This window comes from Ammospiza caudacuta, chromosome 6, assembly GCF_027887145.1.
Source record: "Ammospiza caudacuta isolate bAmmCau1 chromosome 6, bAmmCau1.pri, whole genome shotgun sequence".
NCBI lineage: Eukaryota > Metazoa > Chordata > Aves > Passeriformes > Passerellidae > Ammospiza > Ammospiza caudacuta.
Genome location: NC_080598.1, coordinates 14,308,412 through 14,329,616, shown reverse-complemented (window position 1 = coordinate 14,329,616; position 21,205 = coordinate 14,308,412). Strand labels below are relative to the sequence as shown.

At 39.3% G+C, this 21,205-nt stretch overlaps 1 protein-coding gene across 1 annotated transcript in view; it reads right to left on the bottom strand.

Moving 5' to 3' along the window:
- The window catches only part of SBF2 (SET binding factor 2), a 230,828-nt gene that overhangs the window by 163,980 nt on the left and 45,643 nt on the right, over nucleotides 1-21,205 (bottom strand). The gene's annotated exons all lie outside the window — the stretch shown is intronic.

Genomic DNA, 21,205 nt, shown 5'->3' with positions numbered 1-21,205 from the left:
TTATTAAATCATTCAGTGTATTTTATGTAGTAATGATGCCCTTCCTGCATGATTTTGTGTTCTTAATTACTAGAAATATGTAAGCAGTGAGTGTATTACTAGGAGAAAGTAAGCAGCTCATACACATAACCATAAATTCTTTTGTGTCATGAAAGCATTGCTACTCACATAAATAAAAGACTTAATTCACCATCTGCAAGATAAATGTATCAACTAAAATGAATTCCAACTCCAATGAATCATCAGTAAAAACAGCACCAAAATAACCCCTTTCAAGGTGCAAGGAAAAATCAAAGGTACCATTTTTCACGTGAATGATCCTACAGTAGTGGAAAAATCAAAATGAACTTTCACAAGTTTACTACAATGTGACCAAATATTAAAACTATAAGTAGTACATAGTGCAGTAACTAAAACAACATGTAAAATACTGAATTTTACAACAGTACATAAACAAACCAACTCTGCTGATTATAACCATCACACCAACCTCTTACACTAAGATGTAAAACCACAGAAATACTAGGCTGTCGTGTTCTGAGATGGGCTTTCTAAGCAGTAACATGATGCTTCTGGTCTAAAGTTTTTTCTGGAATATGTTATAAATGAAAGGAATCTTGGCAGGTCAGTGTCTCCCTAGAACGTGCGAGTCTGCATGTCATTGCCCCGTGCTTATTCCCTGCAACAACAGATTTCATTACCAAACAAGAAAGAGAAACAAACACAGCCTCCCACAGTTCCTGCTCCAGGAGCTGCTTCACCTTTCCTTTCCTTTATCACCACAGCCATTGCCAAGAGCACAGGAAACCAGCAGAACTGAGGAATTGCTAAGCTGAGCTCAGCTGCCCTTGGTCACCGGTGCGGCTCTGCCTCCCATGGAGGCCGGGCTGGAGCAGAATTCCAGCACTTCCCGGAAGCTCCGGCTGCATTCCACATTACAGCTGGGACCGAGCTGCAACAATGAGCTGAGTTTAAAAAGTCAAGCAGTCTCTGTCAGATTAATACCTCCATGCACAACTATCTGCTGAGCCCCCAGCCAGGTTTAGCCCTGCAAGCCTCACATGCAATAAGACACAGAAACACGGCGGGTTTAAAAAAAATATTTACATGAACTGCAGATAACCTGTAAAGTTGCCTTTATCTAAATCACAGTCTTGTTTGAGGCAATGGGGTGCAAGTCTGAGTTTGATTTTCATTTCCCTCATGGAACTTCTAATTCCCTGAAATTCTTGAAACACAAATTAAGCCTGGAATAGAGTCTTGCCTGAAGCTAAGCACTTCCTTTCTGGAGTAAAAGAAATCTTTTAGTACTAACAAATGGAATATGGAGATATTTTCATATAAATGCTTTCACTTTTAAAACCACTTTTTCAAGATAGCATATTAAAAAACTACTTATTTTCAACGAGAAAACATCAGTTTAATTAGATTTCCACTCTAGGATGTAAGAACATTTTCACAATTTACATCTCTAAGGTATTTAGATATATATCAAAGCTATTCCCACAGAACTTTACATAGGCATTTTGTGAAAGCCAAACATACTGATGTGAAGGATGAACAGAGCAATCATTTAATACTTTTATAGAGAAAAATACTGTCAATAAAGGGGCAAAGAAAACTAGCAAGTTGACATGCTGACAACAAAACAAATTTCTGCTTAGGATTTCTTTTCCTGAAAAATAAAATGACTGTGTGATAAAGCAGACAAATTTATTTCTCCATTCTTTGCAGCTGCTGTTTCTCACATTCCAAATGCCATAACTAAAAGCAATACATGTGTGATGCACAGAAAGGCCACACTGTACACTACCACCACCCTCACCTCTTCCATGGAAAACATGCAACTCCTTCTAGAGCAAAACGTGAAAACATATTCAGACCAATTGTTCATTAACTTTTTCCACCTGTTCATTTTCACCTTTGCCTTTTCAGCAGACAACCATGCTCACCCAACAAACACCACCCTACCAACTAATCAGAATGATTTATCATAAGAACAGCTACCTTGAGTTAATGAAGCATATTTACTGTTTCTAGATAGAGCTGATAGCCAGTCTACAGGGAAGAACTTCCAGACCTTTAATAACTTTTGATCAAGAGATTTGGCAAGTCAGAAGGGGCTTTTCTGCTTCTACAGGTTCCTAGGAACATGCACATTGCTATAAAACAGATGCTGTTGATGAATACCACAGAACCAAGGCACTAAATTACAACAAAAACATCTTGCATATCTGGCTCTACACATGAGAAAGTGACAGAAATCAAGTGACTGGATGGAGTAATGAAAACCATACCACAGCCTATCACTAATTTAAATATTAAGATGAAAAAATGTATTTTAAAATTAATCATTTTCTTCCCCATCTTTTTTCAAATGCAGAGCTGTCAGTTAAGCAACCAAGTTAGATCAAAACGTTGGAGATCTTGCAATAAACAGGTCCATCTCCTATATTTTTAAAAAGTAATTATTTCCAACAAGGTCTTTTAAAAGGTACAATGCGCACTTTGGTTTTGTTAGCAGTGAATGCAGCAGCTGAAGAACATCTCCTGGTGCTGAGGGCCAGACTGATGGACAACATCCAGAACCAGTTCCCAGATTAATCAGCCTCAGGATGTTGGGCACAGAGGTGGAAAACCACTCTTCAGAGTTACCTGTGAGAAATCAACTGCAAAGTTAACCCCAGTATGTGTGTGACCTGGCTGAATGGAGCTGTGTGCTGGGATGCAGCTCTGCCCCTCTTGCTCAGCAGCAGGAGCTGCTTGAACAGAGATGTAATCCCACTGAGCTCTTCCTTCTCCTCATCAGCCTCTGCACACGGTGATATGTAAGGCTGCTGACAACTGGAGGTCCTGGGGAAGGCACTTCAGGAGCTGGACAGTCCAACCTCCTGCTCTAAGTATGATAAACACCAAATTCAAACCAGATTGCTCATGGATTTATAAAGTCAGTCTTGAAAACCTCCAAGGATGGAGACCATGAAGTCTCCTGGACAACTTATCCCAATGCTTGACTCTCCTTATGATGCAAGCTTTCCCACTGCTTGGCTAATAATCTCTCTTTATAATTTTAATTTATACCCATTGTGTCTTGTTCTGCCATCTCGTGGCACTGAGCAGAACCTGGCTCCATCTCGACAGCCTCCATGCAGGCACTGGGAAGCTGCTGTTCAGTCATCCCAAAGATGTCCCTTCTCCAGTTTGCAGACTCTCCCCGCTCCTGCAGCCTCTCCTCCTGGGACAAGTCTTCTGGGCCCTGACCAGACCCTCTTGGCTGCCCTCCTGCAGAACAGCTCCATTTCATGGACATCTTTCTTGTACTGGGGAGCCCAAAACCAGATGCAGCCTTTCAGATCGTAAACAAAGTGCTGAGTTAAGGACTTCAGCTCCCTCAGGCTCCTGGCTGTGATCCTGTGAATGCCATTTGGGATGCTGCTGGGGATCCTGGCTGCCAGGGCACACTCTGGCTCACGTTTAGCTTGCTGTCCAGCAGGACCTCGAGGTCATTTTCAGCAGAGAGCCTTCCCAGCCAGCCAGTCTCCAGCATGAAACATGACACGTGGTTCTTCCCTCCCAAACACGGGCTTTGCATTTTTCCCTGATTCATTTCAGAGTGCTTTCCCTGGCTCACTCCTGCAGCCTGCACAAGCTCTCTGTATGGGATCCCTGCCCCTGAGTGTATCCACTCCAACATCCTCTAGCACCAGATTCCAGTATCTGCTGGAAGCCAGAGCCTTGTGGTTTCTTCCTGTAACCAGTGCTAACCAACTTCTACTGGCTGCTGCAGCAGGGACCTTCTTAAATATCAATTCACTTCAATCAAGACAGCCTGGAGCACCAACTGGTCAGATATTTGAAATGAGACAGTGAAAACAGCGAAATTTAGATGGTAAATACCTGACTAAATGCATGCCTTTAATGCCAACACCAGAAACAAAAAAAGCACAAGAGAGAATTTTATAGTCACGAATGCACTACATCCTATTAAAAAAATGTGCCTCCAGGACTCATGACTGACTCCCATAATACCTGTTAACCTATTTGCAAAACTCATGCTAATAATGATGTTTTAAAGAGCAAATTATAATATCAAGAGTAATGAGTAAACTTACTTTTCAAAATATATAAGGAGTAAATTATCAAGTGTTCATAGTTGAGAAAAAATTGAAGTGTCCATATTTATCTATAATTCTAAAGCCTCATCTGAAATAATTGCTTCCAGAGCCAGCAGGTTTGTGGGTTTGTAATAGAAATAGTATCCTCAGTAAAGGAAAATCTTAGAAGGAAATACTGCCAACTGAAAGGAAAAAAAAAATCTAAGAAAAATACTCTGCCTGGTCATTTCCAAAGAATCCACATGAAAGTGTTCACAAAGCCCTGTGGAAATGTACCATCAACACCGAAGAACCTTTAACAAGCTTTTCCCCCCTGCTCCATAGTACTACACAGACTTTTGTCTTAAACTCTGTTAAAGACCAAGATTGATTTGCTACAAAATAAAATCAAATTAAACATATTTGCTACTGTTCTGAAGAGTGAAGAAATTACTGTGTTCATTGAATACAACATATTGAGAAAGTGTATGTAAGACAAAAATAGTAAAGAGCACTCTGTGCATTGATGTTGCTTCCATGTAAAGCATGATATTACTTATTTATATGCATTTTAAAAGCCATGGTAAAAACACAATAAAACTTTCAAAGTCACTGCCTCTTTCCCAACGCAGAAATTCTAAAAAGTAAGGGATAAAAACTATCAGATTTTTATATTACATCTATTCATACACATATTAATTCAATCACACTGACTAAAGTCAACTCCAACTGCGACCCTTGGCGTTCCAAGGAATTAGGTTCATGACCTCAGAGCATTTTAATTCTTTCCTAGATGAGGTTATTAATAATGTTTACTGTAGTTGAAAACATTGCACATAAATTGCAGTCTTGTGCAAAATTTATGGCATGTGGCAGTGAAACTAGAGCCTGTAATCTTAAAAGAAACAAACCCCCTCCTAAAGCCCCCCCAAACCAGTACTTTTGTGCCCCAATATTGCCACAGCTTTTAAGAAAGACCTCTGTGTTTTCCCACAAGTGTGGCACAGCTGCATCCCAAAGAGGATGTATAAACAAGTACGGACAAGCACTCAAGTTTAACAGCACCATGTACAGTCTTCCCACTTTATGAAAATGTGTGATATTCCTTTACTGAAATACCTGAAATACCTACCAGAGCAAAACAAATTAACATCCTTTACATCACCTCAGGTATTTTCAGGAAAGGTACATTACCTTCAAGTAAAACCTGAAGAAAATGTAAGCACAGTACAAATATACAATATGCAGTGAAAACATGCACAAACTAATTTCAAAGAGGAAGGATAACCACGGGAGGTTCAGTATGGGAATTCCAATACTGCTCCTACTTAGGAACATTCAGGCAGTGACCAGCAACCCAAGCTCCAGAGTTCTGCTCCGAATGAACACAAGTGAGCTGGCCACAGGCCTTTAAAGCACACTTGCCAGCCTGATTGAAAAGTTTAGAGACAAAACCCCTGCTTGGAAAACTTCATTAAAACAGTCGGTTTTTTTCAACATTTCCACACTTTTTAATCACATGTTCCTGTATCAGACAGAAATTGAAAAGTCAAAAAAAAAAAATTGACAGCAAGTACATACAAACTGAAAGATCAGCATCCACAATAACCATTCCCTCCTCCTCCTGCCACATCCCAGTGGTGGCCCACATAGTTCCCCTGGGGAGCTGTGCCCAGGCACTGCTCCTTGGGCTGTGCTGCTGCCAGGAAAGGAGCAGGTCAGAGCGTGCTGGGCCAGCCAGGCCACACAGCACAGTCCCACTGCAAGCCCTGGCTCTCCCTCAGCACAGAGAAGTCTCACATTAAGAGAGCATTACTCCAAGATAGAACCCCACCAGCAGCCTTGACCCTCTTTGCACAGAGGACACTCTCACAGTAGCAATGAGCCCAGCTTGGAAGGAAAAGCAAGTTCTAAAGGCAGGGGAGTAGGACTGTAACTCATACCGGCAAGAACCTGTAGCAATTTGTTTGTTGGAAAATGTGACAAACCTCACGTAGACTTGACTGGTTTCAGTCTAGGAAGCGGTGATGAGTCTGAAGCCTGTTGCTGTCAGAGTGCATCACTCAGCAGTCATAAGTATCTTTTGAAAACAATAAATTAACTGTCAGAGGGAGAAAAGTTCTGTCCAAGATAAGGAAAATGGAAGTACACAAACTCCAGCAAGTTACATATAAAACTACATCTGAAAATTACTGAGAAACGTGGCAGAGAAATCTGCTAAGGCATGAGGATTAGAATCCTCAAATCACAGAATATTCTGAGTTAGAAGAGACCCATCAGGATCACCAAAGCCCAGCTCAGGACCATCCGCAGGAGTCCCACATGTGCCTGAGGGCATTGTCCAAACACTCTTGAGCTCTGTCAGGCTGGTGCTGAGAGCACTGCCCTGGGGAGCTGTTCCAGTGCCCAACCATTCAGTGGGTGAAGAACCTTTTCCTGATATCCAACCCAAATATTCCTGGCACAACTTCAGGCCAGGACCTTCACTTCTCTCACTGTCACCACAGAGAAGAGACCAGTGCCTGCCCCTCCTCATGCCCTCCTCAGGAAGTTTTACCTGCACTGAGGTCTCTCCTCAGACCCTTTTCTCCAGGCTGAAGAGACCAAGTGACCTCAGCCACTCCTCAAAGAGCCTCCCCTCCCACCTCCCAGCCCCTCATCTTCACACCCTCCTTTGGTCACTCTCTAATAACTTTATAATTTTCCTATATTGTAGATCCCAAAGTGCACACAGGACTCGAGGTGAGGTCACCCCAGTGCAGAGCAGAATGAACAATCCCCTCAATTACTACTAAGATTTGTTTCATCATGCATCAGAAGGAGAAAGCTTCTGAAAACTGATGATGACAATGGCTAAAATAAGAGCAAAGGTAAAATCCCTCAAGGAGGAATGAAAAAAACCCTCTATGAAGTCTTTCTATGTTATAGTTCCTCAGAGGGGTTCCTGGGGAAGTTCCCAGAACAAAACTGTATTTTGGATGGGAAGATAGAAAAGATTTTGGAAAATAAAAATGAAAGTATCAGAGAGCATGATTCCAAGTGTTCTGTGTAATCAAAATATAAAATTAGGTAACTCTAAATTGTGGATTTCTGAAGACAAGACAACATAGGGTTATTGGAAGTAGGCAAATGTCTAATCTGTTTATAAAAGCATTATCCAGAATCTTTGCTTTCAAGCAGCAAATGTGCAGAATACATCAAATTACAGAACTCATAACCCTACAGAAAAGCAAATTACACTGGAAAAGAATCAGAAAGGCTTCTCTACAGCTAGATCATAAATCATCCATCTATTAACAGCTCTTCAACAAAAGCAAATTGATGCACTTCACACAATAGAGTCACTTAGTAAAAAGTCTTTTAGAAGGAACATTCAAAAGAACTCTCAATCCAATTAAATTGTCATGGTATGGGAGAACAGTTCTCTTTTGAAGTAATAAGCTATTTTTAAAAGTAATAAATGGGTGTTTTTCCCCAAGAGATGCAAATTAGATCTCTGCTGGGCCCTGTGCATGTGTCATAGGGGCTGACTTACTTAGGGGGTTTATTGTTTGTTTCCTACACATAATTTCTGAACATATCACAAACATTCAACAGTAAATTCATCAAGTCTGGGGACAGTAAAAGAATCTGGAACAGTCAATACTAAAGTCTTCTATGTTTGTACATAGAGGGTCTTACAATACCAAGCAATTGGGTAAGCAGTCAGTTCCCTAAGTGCAAAGAAGAAACTAAAGCACATGAAAAAAGAATCCTGAAGATGCATATGCATCTTCAGAAGAACCAGACCTCTTGTTGCCACTCAGGAAATGGAACCTGAAACATGGTTCACTTTAACCACATTAGCTCAACTATCAACAGTGTAATATCTCCTAAAGATCTTCTAAATCCAACTCCCTGCCCAGGAGCAGGGACAGTTTCCACTCCCCCATGTGGCTCAGAGTCCCATCCAACCCTGCCTTGAACACTTCAGGGATGGAGCATCCACAGCTGCTCTGGGCAACCTGTTCCAGTGCCTCACCACTCCCTCAGTGACCCTTCCCTATCACCTCATCTAAACCCATTTTCCTTCAGTTTGAAGCCATTCCCCCTTGTCCTATCTCTACCTGCCCTTGTAAAGAGTCTCTCTCCAGCTCTCTTGTAGCACCACTTCAGGCACTGGAAGGCTGCCAGAAGGTTTCCCTTGGCTTTCTCTTCTCCAGGCTGCACAACCCCAGTTCTCTCAGCCCTTCCTTACAGGAGAGGGGCTCTAACCCTGTGATCTCCTTTCTCCTCTCCCTGTGGATCAGTGCAGCCTCTCCAACAGGAAAACCCAAAGAAAGGGTTCCTCAAACTAAAAGGAAATTATAGACAACTCCTGGGCACCCCATTCTTGCCTCACTCAGTGCAACACATCACATACTGTGAAACTGAAACAGCACATTCTTTTCTGCCACACTTAAAGCCAGTCATCTGAAGAGACAGGAGTCATTACATTTCCTTCTTTGAACTTCAGAAACCACCACTAAATTCAATCCCTCATTTAAATACTGCTGCCACTCTAGTGAGGCTCTTGCAACAGACACGTAAGGCATTACCCATAATAGGTGAAATCGTGCACATAAAAATGCTGTTACCTAATTCACAGTAGTAAATTCATACTTTAAAAGGAAAGCTTATAAGCACTATCATATTTAAGCAATAAGACATAAGAGGGTGTGCATATGCTGTAATAATGACACACCTTAATAATATAAGAAGTATGTCAACTATTATCCCATATTACACACCCTAAAATGCTTCAGCATAGATTCCATCTATGTATTTAACAAATGAAATTAGGATACTTAGAAAAGATGTTTATTTAGTGGCTGATAAGCTCAAAATGTTTCATTAAAAAAAAACCCAGCCAATACATAAAACATGCCACCAAATATTCCTTTTCAGGTAATGCTTTCCAGCCATTTCTTTTCATAATCAAACTACAAATACAGACTGTTAAAAAATACTGGCATCATTAAACGTATTCAGATCCTGCAAGAAGAAAAGAAGAAGTTAAAAAAGGAAGGAGAGCCAATGAAAATTTCATTTTCTGTAATTTTGAAGTGTTCTTGAAAGCTTAATGAGGAATTTTGAAAGAAAGTTAATTAAGTTCTTCCCTTTTTTTTTGTTAAATTGCTTCTGTCTTTCCATTTCAGCAACCAAAGAAATAGTTCAGTAAAAACATCCCACTTAGGTTATCTCTGTTAATTCTCTGTCTGAACTCAGAGGCTGGAGTTAGGTGGCTTTAGCTGAACTCTCATACACAATACTTCTTGCAGTCTAAAGCCAAAGTCAGCACAAAAATCTGACATTTGACTACATTTTCCTTAATTATATCATTGTTCACCTTGGAACAAACTGAAACCTTTTGGAAAATATATTACTGAACACTTCACTGAATACTATCTACTTTGCCACACAAAATACAAATATAATTATGTTTGTGGCAGCCAAAATAAACCAAATTTAACAGTGGTGTTGCCTTCATTTTAAACCAAGCTAAAATATATTTATTTATTAATTGCATAAGATTCCACAGAAGTTATTACTGCAAAACATCTTTCTCAGACATAGGAACACAAATAGTTACTTGCTCCAGCTAAGGCACACTTAGTACAAAAAACTGATATCAACAATCTTTCAGGCCGCATCAAACTTCACAATGTTATTGTTATTTAACATATTTCCATTCAATCCATCATTCTTTGGTTATTAAGTTTCCCAAATAATGTAAATTTTTCATAATTCTATTACCCAAACCCAGAGAAAACTGTAGATATATATAATTATTACAATAGTCAGTTTTCCAGCTACACAGCTGGAAATGCTGCTAATCTTTTGGATGAAAGACATTCAGACATTAAATGACCAAAACACATCAACATTGTTACTTAAAAGGCTGTAAGTGTAACAAGAATCAAATCTTGAATTTCAAACTAGAAAACTTCAGCCATGCTTTTATAAATGATTCAGCCATAACCCAAAGCAGCAAGCAACTTTTCAGAGTCCTTTTTGCTCCTCAGTGCCAATTCAATAACTCGCTGTGGATGCTGAAAATCTGCTTAAGCAGAAGTGGCTGCTGTGAACACACATTGGTCATAGGAGCAAAATATTTAAATTGGGAGGAGGGGGAGAATGCACTCTCCACCCACTTTTTGAGAGGTCTTGCCAGTTCCTCTGCTTTTTAGGAGAAGCAGCTCAAATCCAATATACAAGACATGAGCCAGATATGAAAATGGTCCAACAACAAATCTTCAAAATTGCAAATGCCAACAAGTCTCTACAAGTATATTACCAGGCCAGAATGCAGGAAAATCCTTGTGAAATAAGGTTTTCTGGTATGCAGTTATAGCAAATAATCATGAGGTGATGCAGAGAACTGGACAAATCTGGTATTCCAGGAATGTTAAAAACATCGAGGTCACGAATGCACACTGTAACTTTAGTACTCACTTCTTATCCCACTATTTTGACATTAAATCTAATTCATTCTTCATTCTAAGCTTATAAACTGTGATTTTAATGAACATCTCTCTTGTCCACTGCTGTAACACATGTCAAAAAAGAAACAATATAGTTAAAAAATGAAGTGAAGTTGATTCTGCATATGCCATGTACGTAACAGGAGTATTGCTTGTTTTTAAAATAATACATCACACCATAGATCTGTCAGTAAACTAAAAACCAGATCATCTCTCTTGGATCAAAACTTTGAATTTATTTACATTTTTTTAGAATAATGCTCCCTGCACTCCTAGCTCACAGGTAAGCCTAAGAAAAAGCACCAAAACCACAACTGCACTGAGCATTTTATTACTAAAAGAATATTTTGGTTGCTTATAATTCAGTGTAATGTACTGCATGAATCCACACAAAGTAGTTACATAATCCAGCCTTGTCCTACCAGTCTTTCACACACACTAGAATGGATTTGTGTTCAACTGCCTTTACTTAGATAAACAGCTAAATGAAGCTTTGAAGACAGACCAGGGGAGAAGGGGGAAAGGGACACAAGCACAAAGTTAAAGCCACTTCTTATATTAAATTCCCCACAACTTATGGCAGACTGACAGCAGAAATACTAGCAGCTCAGTAAAACAGCAAATCATTTTATTGAGAGGTGTGACTACTATTGTGTATTATATTAAAATTACTTTAGTCCCAATTTTACATATATGTACTAGCTGCATTTGTCCAAGTAACTTGGCAGAGATTCAAATCAGAAATATACTTTCAACAAAAAAGAAAAAAGACATTTTTGACTTGAGTATAACCAAGACTGGTGAGTAACAGAGCATGATCTGTTTTTCTAATCTCCTTTTGTTGACATAAATAAAAGATCATTTCACATCCGAGTGAAGGAACCAGCCAATGTAAAGGAAAGATGTGCAAGCAGTTGGGGAGAGCTTTATGACAAAATCTGGACAGAAAAATTTCTTCAAAAGCATTCAGTATACCTTAGAGCAGCAGTAACTTTTATGTTAGAAACATAAACCCAGGATGGGCAGGGCAGGGAGCACGAGGAATTTGCTCTTTTCTAGGGAAACATGCCGAGAGCAGGTGATATTTTAAAGAACACAAACCTGCAAGATTTGTGATATCCAGCCAGGGAAGCTCAAGCTCCAAACACCATCCAAGAGAAGACTTGGGTGTCAGAGTTCTCCCTCCTTGCCCAGGTTCACTGCACAGCTCAGATTTAATTAATTGCAGGCTGAGCAACAGCTACAGACTCTGCAAGGATCACCACACAAGCAGCCTTAGCCACAAGCAAAGCCTCAAGTGCCTCCTGTCCAAACCTGCAAGCTGGAGCTTCATTGATTCACATTAGCAGCATTAGCAGCCAGTTGAAATGCCTCATTTATTACTCTATTTTTGATTTTTTTTTTCCCTTTTTAGTTTGTGCTGGTATCCATGACAGCTAAATAAAAGCACCTGCTCAAGAGATGCTTTGACAGTGTGTCCTTGAAAAACAGAGACACTGCAACCCCAGAGAGCCCAGAGAGGTCTCTCTTAGCAACATTTAATAAAGTTCTAACACTCCGTGGATCAGCTGCACCATGAGCACTCATCTGAAAAATTTATCACTTCTCAGAGTTTTGGCCTGCACTGATTTAATTCTGACATCCACAGAGCAATGCCTGAGGAGTGAGAAAAAAGGAAAGGTTTTGTTAGGAGCAGTCCAGGTAAACTGCAGGCAAAACTACTGGTTCCACACTTGGAATTCATTACAAGAAGTCCTGCTTGTAGCAGATCCCCACTCAGGAAAAGTTCAAAGACAAAACTCTTCTTGGTCACTAGCCCTAAAATCAGCACTTACAAATCACATCTGAATATAGTTATATTTCTCTTCTTCCTCTTAATAGAAGCTGTATTTTTCATATAAAAGCACATTATTTCTTTACTCTTTTACCTTACTATGACCATGCCTAAACTCCTCTTATAACAAAAATATAGTAAATTATCATTTATTGACTTCTACTTAAAATAAGATTTCTTCAGTAAAATTCTCATAGTCACCAAATCCATACTGAAATCAGGATCAGAAGCATACCAGATAGTATAAAATACCACTTTATTACTAAAGAATAATACTAGAAGAAAAAGGCCATGTAAACAGCCTGGCCACCTTTTGTATCTTCTAACCTTGAAGTTCATTCATAAACTACTTTTTTTCCATCTCCAAGCACCAGGTTTTGTATAAAAGAAAACAATTTGTTACATGTTACTGGGGTATCTACAAAGAGTTCAAAAAGGTTGGACAACAAAACCTGCAAGTTTCAAAGTGGTTCTGCCAGTTCCATGCAACCACCCAAAAGCCAGCACCACCACGCTGTACTGAAACAACATTTAGTGTTTGCTTTATAAACAAACAAAACATCCCAACCTCAGGATTCATAAACTGAGCTCTGTTTGAGACTTCAGTTAGTAGTGGTGCTGGAGGCTGACGGACTACTTTTTGGGGGAAAAATTTAAAATATTGGTCCAAGTCCTTTCCCAGGAATTCCACATGGCACAGCCCCAGCCAGGCACTGGAACAGTGGAATCAGCTGCTGCTTTCTGCATTGGTGCTGTCAGGTGCATGCCTGGAGCCACTCCGACCTTCATGGAATCTGGAAATCAGGAATTACACCAACTGGGAGGTGCAGAAAGCCTCTGCTCTTTCTGCTTGCCTTCAAACTGGATAATGCAATGACTAAATGAGCTGTGGCTCATGGAATGCACAAAATTGTGAAGTATCATCACAAGATTTGTTAATGTTCTTTTCTGTTCTTTGGTGAGTACAACTAGGACACCCCTTTTATAATTTATTATTAATAAGCATTTACACTGCATAAAGGCTTCAAAAAAGTTTTCATGGTTTAAGAAGCCAAGCTTTAAAACCACTAAGATGATTCGAGCCAGCAGAAGAAACCTGCATCAAAACACACCAAAATTTACGTAGAGTACAAACTAAAAGGTCGGTCAAACTGGGGAGTTGGGGGAACGTAATGATTTACAATTACTACTGATTAGAAATTCTTAGCATGAAAAGTATCAGTTTTAACAAACCACTAACAATTTTAAAAAAATAAAATACCCTTATTTTCCATTAATCTGTTTTCTTGAACTATTAGAAAACATTCCAAAGTGATTTACAGTCATAGGAATCAACTTCATAGATAAATTATTTCTGGATTCCCAGAACACATTCACCGACCCAGTTCAAGTTTCACAATCTTGTCTCCAGCCCAATAGGCTGTGTTTGATTAGCTGCACATCATCTGCCTTTCTGCACAACCCCAGAGAGGATCCCTTTGTGACAACTGGATATAGAGTTGTAAATTCAACACACAATGCTCTTGCTGGCTGGTTTTCTCCAAAACCACACCAATTCTCAGCTCCCTGCACAAACACACAGAAAAACCAAACCAACCAAACAAAAAACCCCAGAAACGTCAGCCCAACAATTGTCTCAATTACAGAACTTCAAGAGCAAAAGAAGTTCCAACTTCTTACAGAAAGCTGACAGACAATCTGTAATAAGGAGCTGAAACAAAACATAGGATTTCAAACAACAAACTGCAAAGTGGTTCTGAGGTAATTCAGTGGTTTTCAGGATTGTTATATTTGTCCAATTTCTCTCTTCCTCTCTGGCACTTACAGGAAGATGACCCAGTGGTGTCAGAGTTTGCTGTACTTAACAGAGAGAGAAACACCTGACAATCCCCCCCAGAGACCAGGTCTCATCTCCCACGGTATTTCTCATTTTCCACAATATTTCTTCATTCAACTCCATTCTGATGCCCCAGCCTGGTCCCATGGAAGGCACACAAGAGAGCCAGGGCCTTTGCTTTTCAGATTAACAGATCTAAGGAGAACCTCAGGAGATTATCCAAGCAATTCCCCTTTCCATGCCACACTGTTAGCCTCACACATGTCATTCTCCATCAGAAACAAATAAGACTGCTCAAAATTTTCATTCTAAATAGCATGTGCTCCATCTATTTAAATATTTGTTACTGGTTACACCAAATCTCCTTTGCTAGAGAATCCATTCACTCACCATATTCTCAAAGGACAAGGAGAACAGCTTATCCTCTTCATTTTATTTATCTGAAGTCTTCTCAAGTCCAACCTCTGGCCATTTCAGAAGAGTGCTTACCTTTATTCAACAGTTAAACTCCTTTGATTCATGCTGAGCTCCACTTTTTAATTTGTGGAGACAACAGATGGGGAAATGTAGACACTACACAAATAACTTGGAGAGGTACATCTGCACATGGCATGAGGCAAAACTGGAAACAGGAGCTTTGTATAGCAACACAACTGATGTTATAGTGCACAAAAATTCATTTCAATTCATTTCTGTGTGCTTGGGCCAACATAAAAACAGTAAATCCAGAGGGTGCAGCACTCACAGGAGTTTTAATTGCCTTAGAAATGGACATTGGTTTGTGGCTCTCCAGATAAATTGCTCTTTTGTTGTTTGCATCCCAAACTTCCATGGATTTATGATCATATAGAATTATTCTGAAATAATCAGTGATGATTAGTCCAAAGTGGAACAGGTCACTTAGGCTAAAGAACCTCCTCTGATGTTAAGGACATGCTCAGCTTTTCAAGAACATGTGTCACTCCACAGTCATGTGCTGCATTCATCCAAGTGAACTTTCAAGGATAAACTAATGTTTTTTAAAAACACAAAGCACATCTGTAACCAGGCTAATCATAAAGTTGAAAATAATTAAAACCATTATTTTTTCCTCCACAATTTTTGATATCACATGAAAAACAATAGGATTTCTGCTCTTCAGTTTTGGTTTCTGGGGATACAGCCCATTTTCACATCATGTGTTTGAGACGCATGCTGCTCTCCCTTTTTAGTCAAGAGTTTTTTCAAGAGCTGAAAAAAAAAATCAACCAAGGAACAACAAAAAACATTTAATATTTAAAATTCAGAACCTTTGGGAAAAGCAGGGTCTCCCAGGAGACTTACTGTACACAGACAAGTCTGTAAGTTACAAGGTGGAAATACCAAAACACTCCCAGAATTTTGTGAATGTTACAACACCTCATGGCTTAACTGGGGGGGTCTCAGAATCTCCTCTGCAGACTGTTACACAAAAACCCCAAAGCAGAGACTCAGAGAAGCCCACATTGCAGTCTTGCCTCTAATTTTTAAACAAGATGAGAAAAACTTATGGAGAGGTAAGAAAGATGCTGTATCACACAAAAAGCTTGGGTGGACAAAACCATCTCAGTCAGTCAAGTACTATCTGTGGAGATGACAGAACTGGACAAGGAAGAAAACCAACCCAAATCACTCTGTGAGTCTAAAAATATCTGTATTTCTTTAAAAAGCTTGTAAAAATGGCTTTCTCCTCCAGGGATCTGAAAAGAATTTAACTTAAAATGCAAGTATGTGGTTCTAAAACACTGTGATAGATGCAAAAAAGGTTACACTTCAATATACTCCATTGAAAGATTAGAGAGTTGGAAAAGTTGAAATTCCAAACAGGTGTCACTTCAATATTTTATCATTCCTACCAAAACTGCTGACTGTATGCTCTGATGTGATTATTTTTCCAACTCAAAACAAAACTAAGAGTGGATAAAGCAGATTAATTGAACTCTTTGACAGCATTTAGTCAAGTGAGACAAAGCTATACTACACAAGGACTACTTCCATGTGCTTAGGTACAAAATCAAATTACTTTATCACATTAGTTTACAAAATCCAGAAGCTAACATCCATTCAGTAAGACTAGATTCTAAAACCACAATGTAGTTGTTTTACAGCACAGCAGAAATGCAACTGTAAAATACACCACATTAAGGGCACTCTAAGTTGTCTAGTGGAGGCTAATATGTCCAAAGAATATAAGCTGAGTCCAAAAACACTCTGACCAAAAAAAAAAATCTCTGTAGTTTGGCTATCATCTGTTTCCTACTAAGTGCTGAAAGCACCTGTTCTGCAATATGGGAATAAAAACAACACAAGACATTTCCAAGTGCTTCACTGAGCTCTGCAGTGCAGTTGTCCATTGAAGAATTACATATGTAATGAGCTTTGAGAGGTAAAAAGTGTTTGAGGGGAAAGAGGAGCAAAAAATCCCCCACCAAACAAAAAATCTCTGCAGCTGAGCAGGTGCACTGAAGGTTAAATGGATGTTGTAGACAACTCTTTATTCAGGTCCTTAAAAGCATTAATGTTTGAGAAAAATTGGCTTACAGATCAGCTAGCTAAGACTGAAGCATTCAAAGATTAACTCCTTTAAAACTTTAATCACTTCAGGCTTTAAATGTCTAATCTGCACCCCCAGTTGTCTCTTATGTCTTATTTAAAATAAGTAGTGGAATGGTCAAGCATCAGATTTTTTCTCAGAAAAGATGCCTTATACCAAGGCGGCAAAACAAAACTAAGAGATCAGCACTTGAATTTTGAAAGTATTGCTTCTGACTGAATGTGTAATGACTTCCAGAGACTCTGCAGTGGAAATTTTCAGAAGTTTAGGAGTTCTGAAAAACTTTTCCACTTTAAAATTTGGCCTTCTTTTAAATGTCTTCAGTAGAGTGCAACTTGGAAGACAAATGAGCGGTTTTGGTGGGGTTTTCGTGACAGATTTTTTCTCCCCATTCCAAGTGTAAAGCTTCAAGAGAAGTAAATATCAGTTAAGATCTCAGAGGTAGAGCTGTAACTCATAAATCATGTATGCAAAAATGAAGTGGAAATTTGTACAAGACCAACTAGATCAGTCAGAATACAAATACACTTTGAAAATGCCATTCCTTGCTCTCATTTTACAAAACTCATGGGGTTTTCTTGTATCTCAGGTTAGTTGGAATTTAAAAGTTGAATCCAGTTTTTCATAAAAGACATATTCCACATCCATTTAAGAGTTTATGTCTGAAGCAAAACAAGGGTGCAGAAATGCTGAGCTCCACAGCAAGGGCTGTACACAAAGGAGGAATAAACTGATTCCAACAACTCCAACTCCTCCTTTAGAAGGAAGCAGGCAAACTTACACATCCCAAAGGGATACCTGCAGCCTTTCTCTCTTAGTCTCATAACTTGTGTAAGTGGTCTTCAAATGGTTGTATTAAACAGCACTTTTTACCAATTAAAAATGCATTTTATAATTGAAGTCATTCTTTGGATAGGTGATTATCTTGTCTAGAAATACATGTTAATTTCTATACTTGACCACACTTGAAATTCAAATTACTGAATCATGACACTACTGCTAACACCAGCAGCAGTTACAGTGGGAAATTTCCTTCCCTGCTACTCAGGAACAGTTACCTTGTCTGGAGTTGGAACTGGATATGATGAGTTTCTAGGTATGACTTCCCTTGGCCTCATTAAGAGCAGTCTCCCAACCCTGAGTAATGCAGGTGAATTAGTTTAGCTAATTTAGCCCTGGGACAAAAATGACTTTACAATATAACATTACATACCAAAGCTTCCTCTGATGCATAACTAATTATGATGTCTAGAAAGTTACACAGTGAAATTAAAACTGCATTAGAAATAGGAAAAATGTGCGGAAATGTAAAGCTAACTCATTCAACCAACACGCTCTCTCCAGCATTCTTTCTACAAGCAAGATCAGGAAGTTTGATTGTCTTAACCTGACACTGCTCTGTATGCCTCAGCTGACTTCACAGGGTTATTTCTACTTAAGCTGCATCTGAAAAAATCTTTCCAGAAATAGACTATGGAGAAGGATACCCAAACCTGTTAATTTTAAATATCATGGGGGGCAGCTATCAGATTGGGGTGTTGTAACTGCATTCTTTCAAAAAACCAGCGACTGAAATGCTTTTCTGAGCCAAATATTTTATTATCTTTAAGAATGAGCATAAATCTCTCATTACCCCTCAAAGTCAGCTTACTTCCATGGAACTGGAAGAAACTCACTCTGACTTGCATTTGTCAATAAATTGCAGATGGACTGCTCTTGGTCAGTAAAATGAAGATCCTCAGATTGTAAACTGAAATTGTTCCTTAAATTTCTCTTGAATAGTCCACAAAAGATTCTAACAAATGGAAGAAGTGGATTTTATTGCTTTTGAAGTAACACTCATATATATAACATTATGAAATACTGTATCCTATTCACAGTTACATCACACAATAAAATGTTTTCAGCCCCTTAACAGCTACTATAATTATCAATAATCCATTGCAGAAGACTTCAGGTATGTTTCACAGCAATTTTCAGAGGTCTTATCAAAGTTTCTGCATTCAGCTACAAACAGAACAAAGTTTAAAGCTGTGAAGTTCTCTGTGAAGTAGCAAATGCAAAAATATTAAGAAAAACCTCTTTAGGTAATTTCAGAGGATGCAGACAAGTAAGAGGAGTAAGAAAACACTGACCAACACCTCCTGACAGCATCATCCCCTCAGCAGACACTCATGGTTTTGCTCACCACTGACAACCACAAGACACACAATTTATTGAACAAGATAAATTAAAGTACCTGACTTGAATAAAATGGAATAGAGTTTATTTCTGTTGAATTCTGGACAATGTGCTTACTCCCAGCTCATGTGTTTGTGACCAGAACACAGCTATCATGCTGCTCACATAAAAACAGACACATTTGAATAACTCTTAATCCTTTAATCCAGAACACACACACCAAACACAACACCCTTCAGTGAAATTCAGACTGCAATCACATTTTATAATGACCCAATTCTCTATATTTTTGTCAAATTACCAAAACTACAAAATACAGTCAAAGTGAAAGGTGAAATTGAGTCATCATTCCTAGAGATGTTCTCAAAATGATCCCTCTTCATTTAGTCAAGGGCAAGTCCAGTAGACCCAGTTTGTCCCACAGGTGCCTGTTTAGCAAAACTCGGCTCAAAAAAAACCAACACTCCCTTCAATCCTATCATTAAGCATGAAAAGCTTTGGCTTTTTTCCTTCATGAGAACACAGTGAAGAGAGCTTGACACATTTTTCAGATATAAACCATGGCTTTTTTTCCATTTAACAGAAACCATACAGGTCTTTCAAAGAAGAGCAAGTAGATTTAAGAGGATATTAACTCAAACTTACCACAGAACTAAGTGCTATTAATAAATATGTCTCTCTTCAGTCACATATATATTTGTCAACTAATCTATTCTTAACCTTTTCCCCATTTCTTAAGGTGTGCCTATTACCCCCTTAATGATATTAAATCTTGAGATGACAGAACATGATAACATCGCTTTTCTTCTTTCCTTTCCATGAATTAATTTTGATTCTTGTTAGATACATCCAAAACCTTGAAAAAAATTCCTGCCAACATCTGTCTTTCCTAAGTGATTTACTTCAGTATTTGATCTTTGCACTAACTCCTCAATCTTCATTAACTAAAATTTTATTTACCACACTTGGAAAGCAGATCAAAACTTGACTGATTTTGCCAACTGGCTGAATTGATGTTGTTAAATTGTCAGATTTTGTTTTATTTGGAAAGTTTAAAGTTTTAATGGCTTGGCCTAATGAGTCATTTGAGAATCAATACAGAAATAACGTTTTGTCCCATTAAAAAAAAATTAAATATTTCTTTAGAAAGGTGTTTCTTGTAGGGCTAAAATCCTACAATTAAACTTAAATGGGAGAAAACACCTGAGCACAGATTAAGATTCACTGCTTCAAGAGAAGGTGTGCCTATTTATTTTATTTATTTTTCACATCTCCACAGCTAGTCAGACCCACTGCTCTCTCTGAACGAGGCCAGGAAGATCTGAGATTTAGATCTGTGGCACAGAGTAAACCTCCCCATGACTCAGCCCCTGGGGTTGTTTGAGGCAAGATGAACCCTCCTGGCTGAACCTTGGAGCTTCCCCTTTTCAGCAGAGCTCGGCATTGCCAAACCTGGGCTTGTGCAAGTGCACCAAGAGGCTGCAATTCCCCACCACAGGGGGAGAAATCCTGCTCACCCCAAAGAGCAGGGCAGGGCAAGCCCTGGAAGGCCAGGCTGGGGCTGAAATGAAAGCCCAGAGGAGGAGAGAAGGAGAGCGTGGCCGTGAGCTCAGGGAGGGAGCCAAGCCCAGTCCCCTTCCTGTCCCTCATGAGAGCACAGCACGTGGCAGTGGCACGGGGCAGGGAGCTGAACACTCCTGGAAGGTGCCAGACTGGGAAAAGCCTGCTCTGTTGGCTGTGCAATAAATTCAGTGAAGACTTGGTGTCCTTGTCCTCTGCAGCTGATTGTGCCCCACAGCACAGAGACTCCCATTGCAACATTTCCTAGAGCCCATCTCCTCCCACAGCTCATCCTGCCCCAGATGTTGCTCAGTTCACACCAGTAAAAGTTTCGCTCTGACTTCTCAGAAACCTCATTTCAGAATATGACCACAGTCCTTCCTTTCTCTTCAGGATTTTTAGAGACAATATGCTGAGTGAATCCCTGATCCACCTTTTCATTGCATCCCACAAGAAGAGACCAAGGAAGGGAAAACAGCAGCACCTTGGGAATTCCCTGTTTAAAATAGATCCCCGCACACCAGCCTTGCTGACCATTTTAGTAAATCCAGTTTATTGGGATATTATATTAATTTCTTTTTAAATCTACATTATACAAATATGCATTTGTAATTATTTGAACAT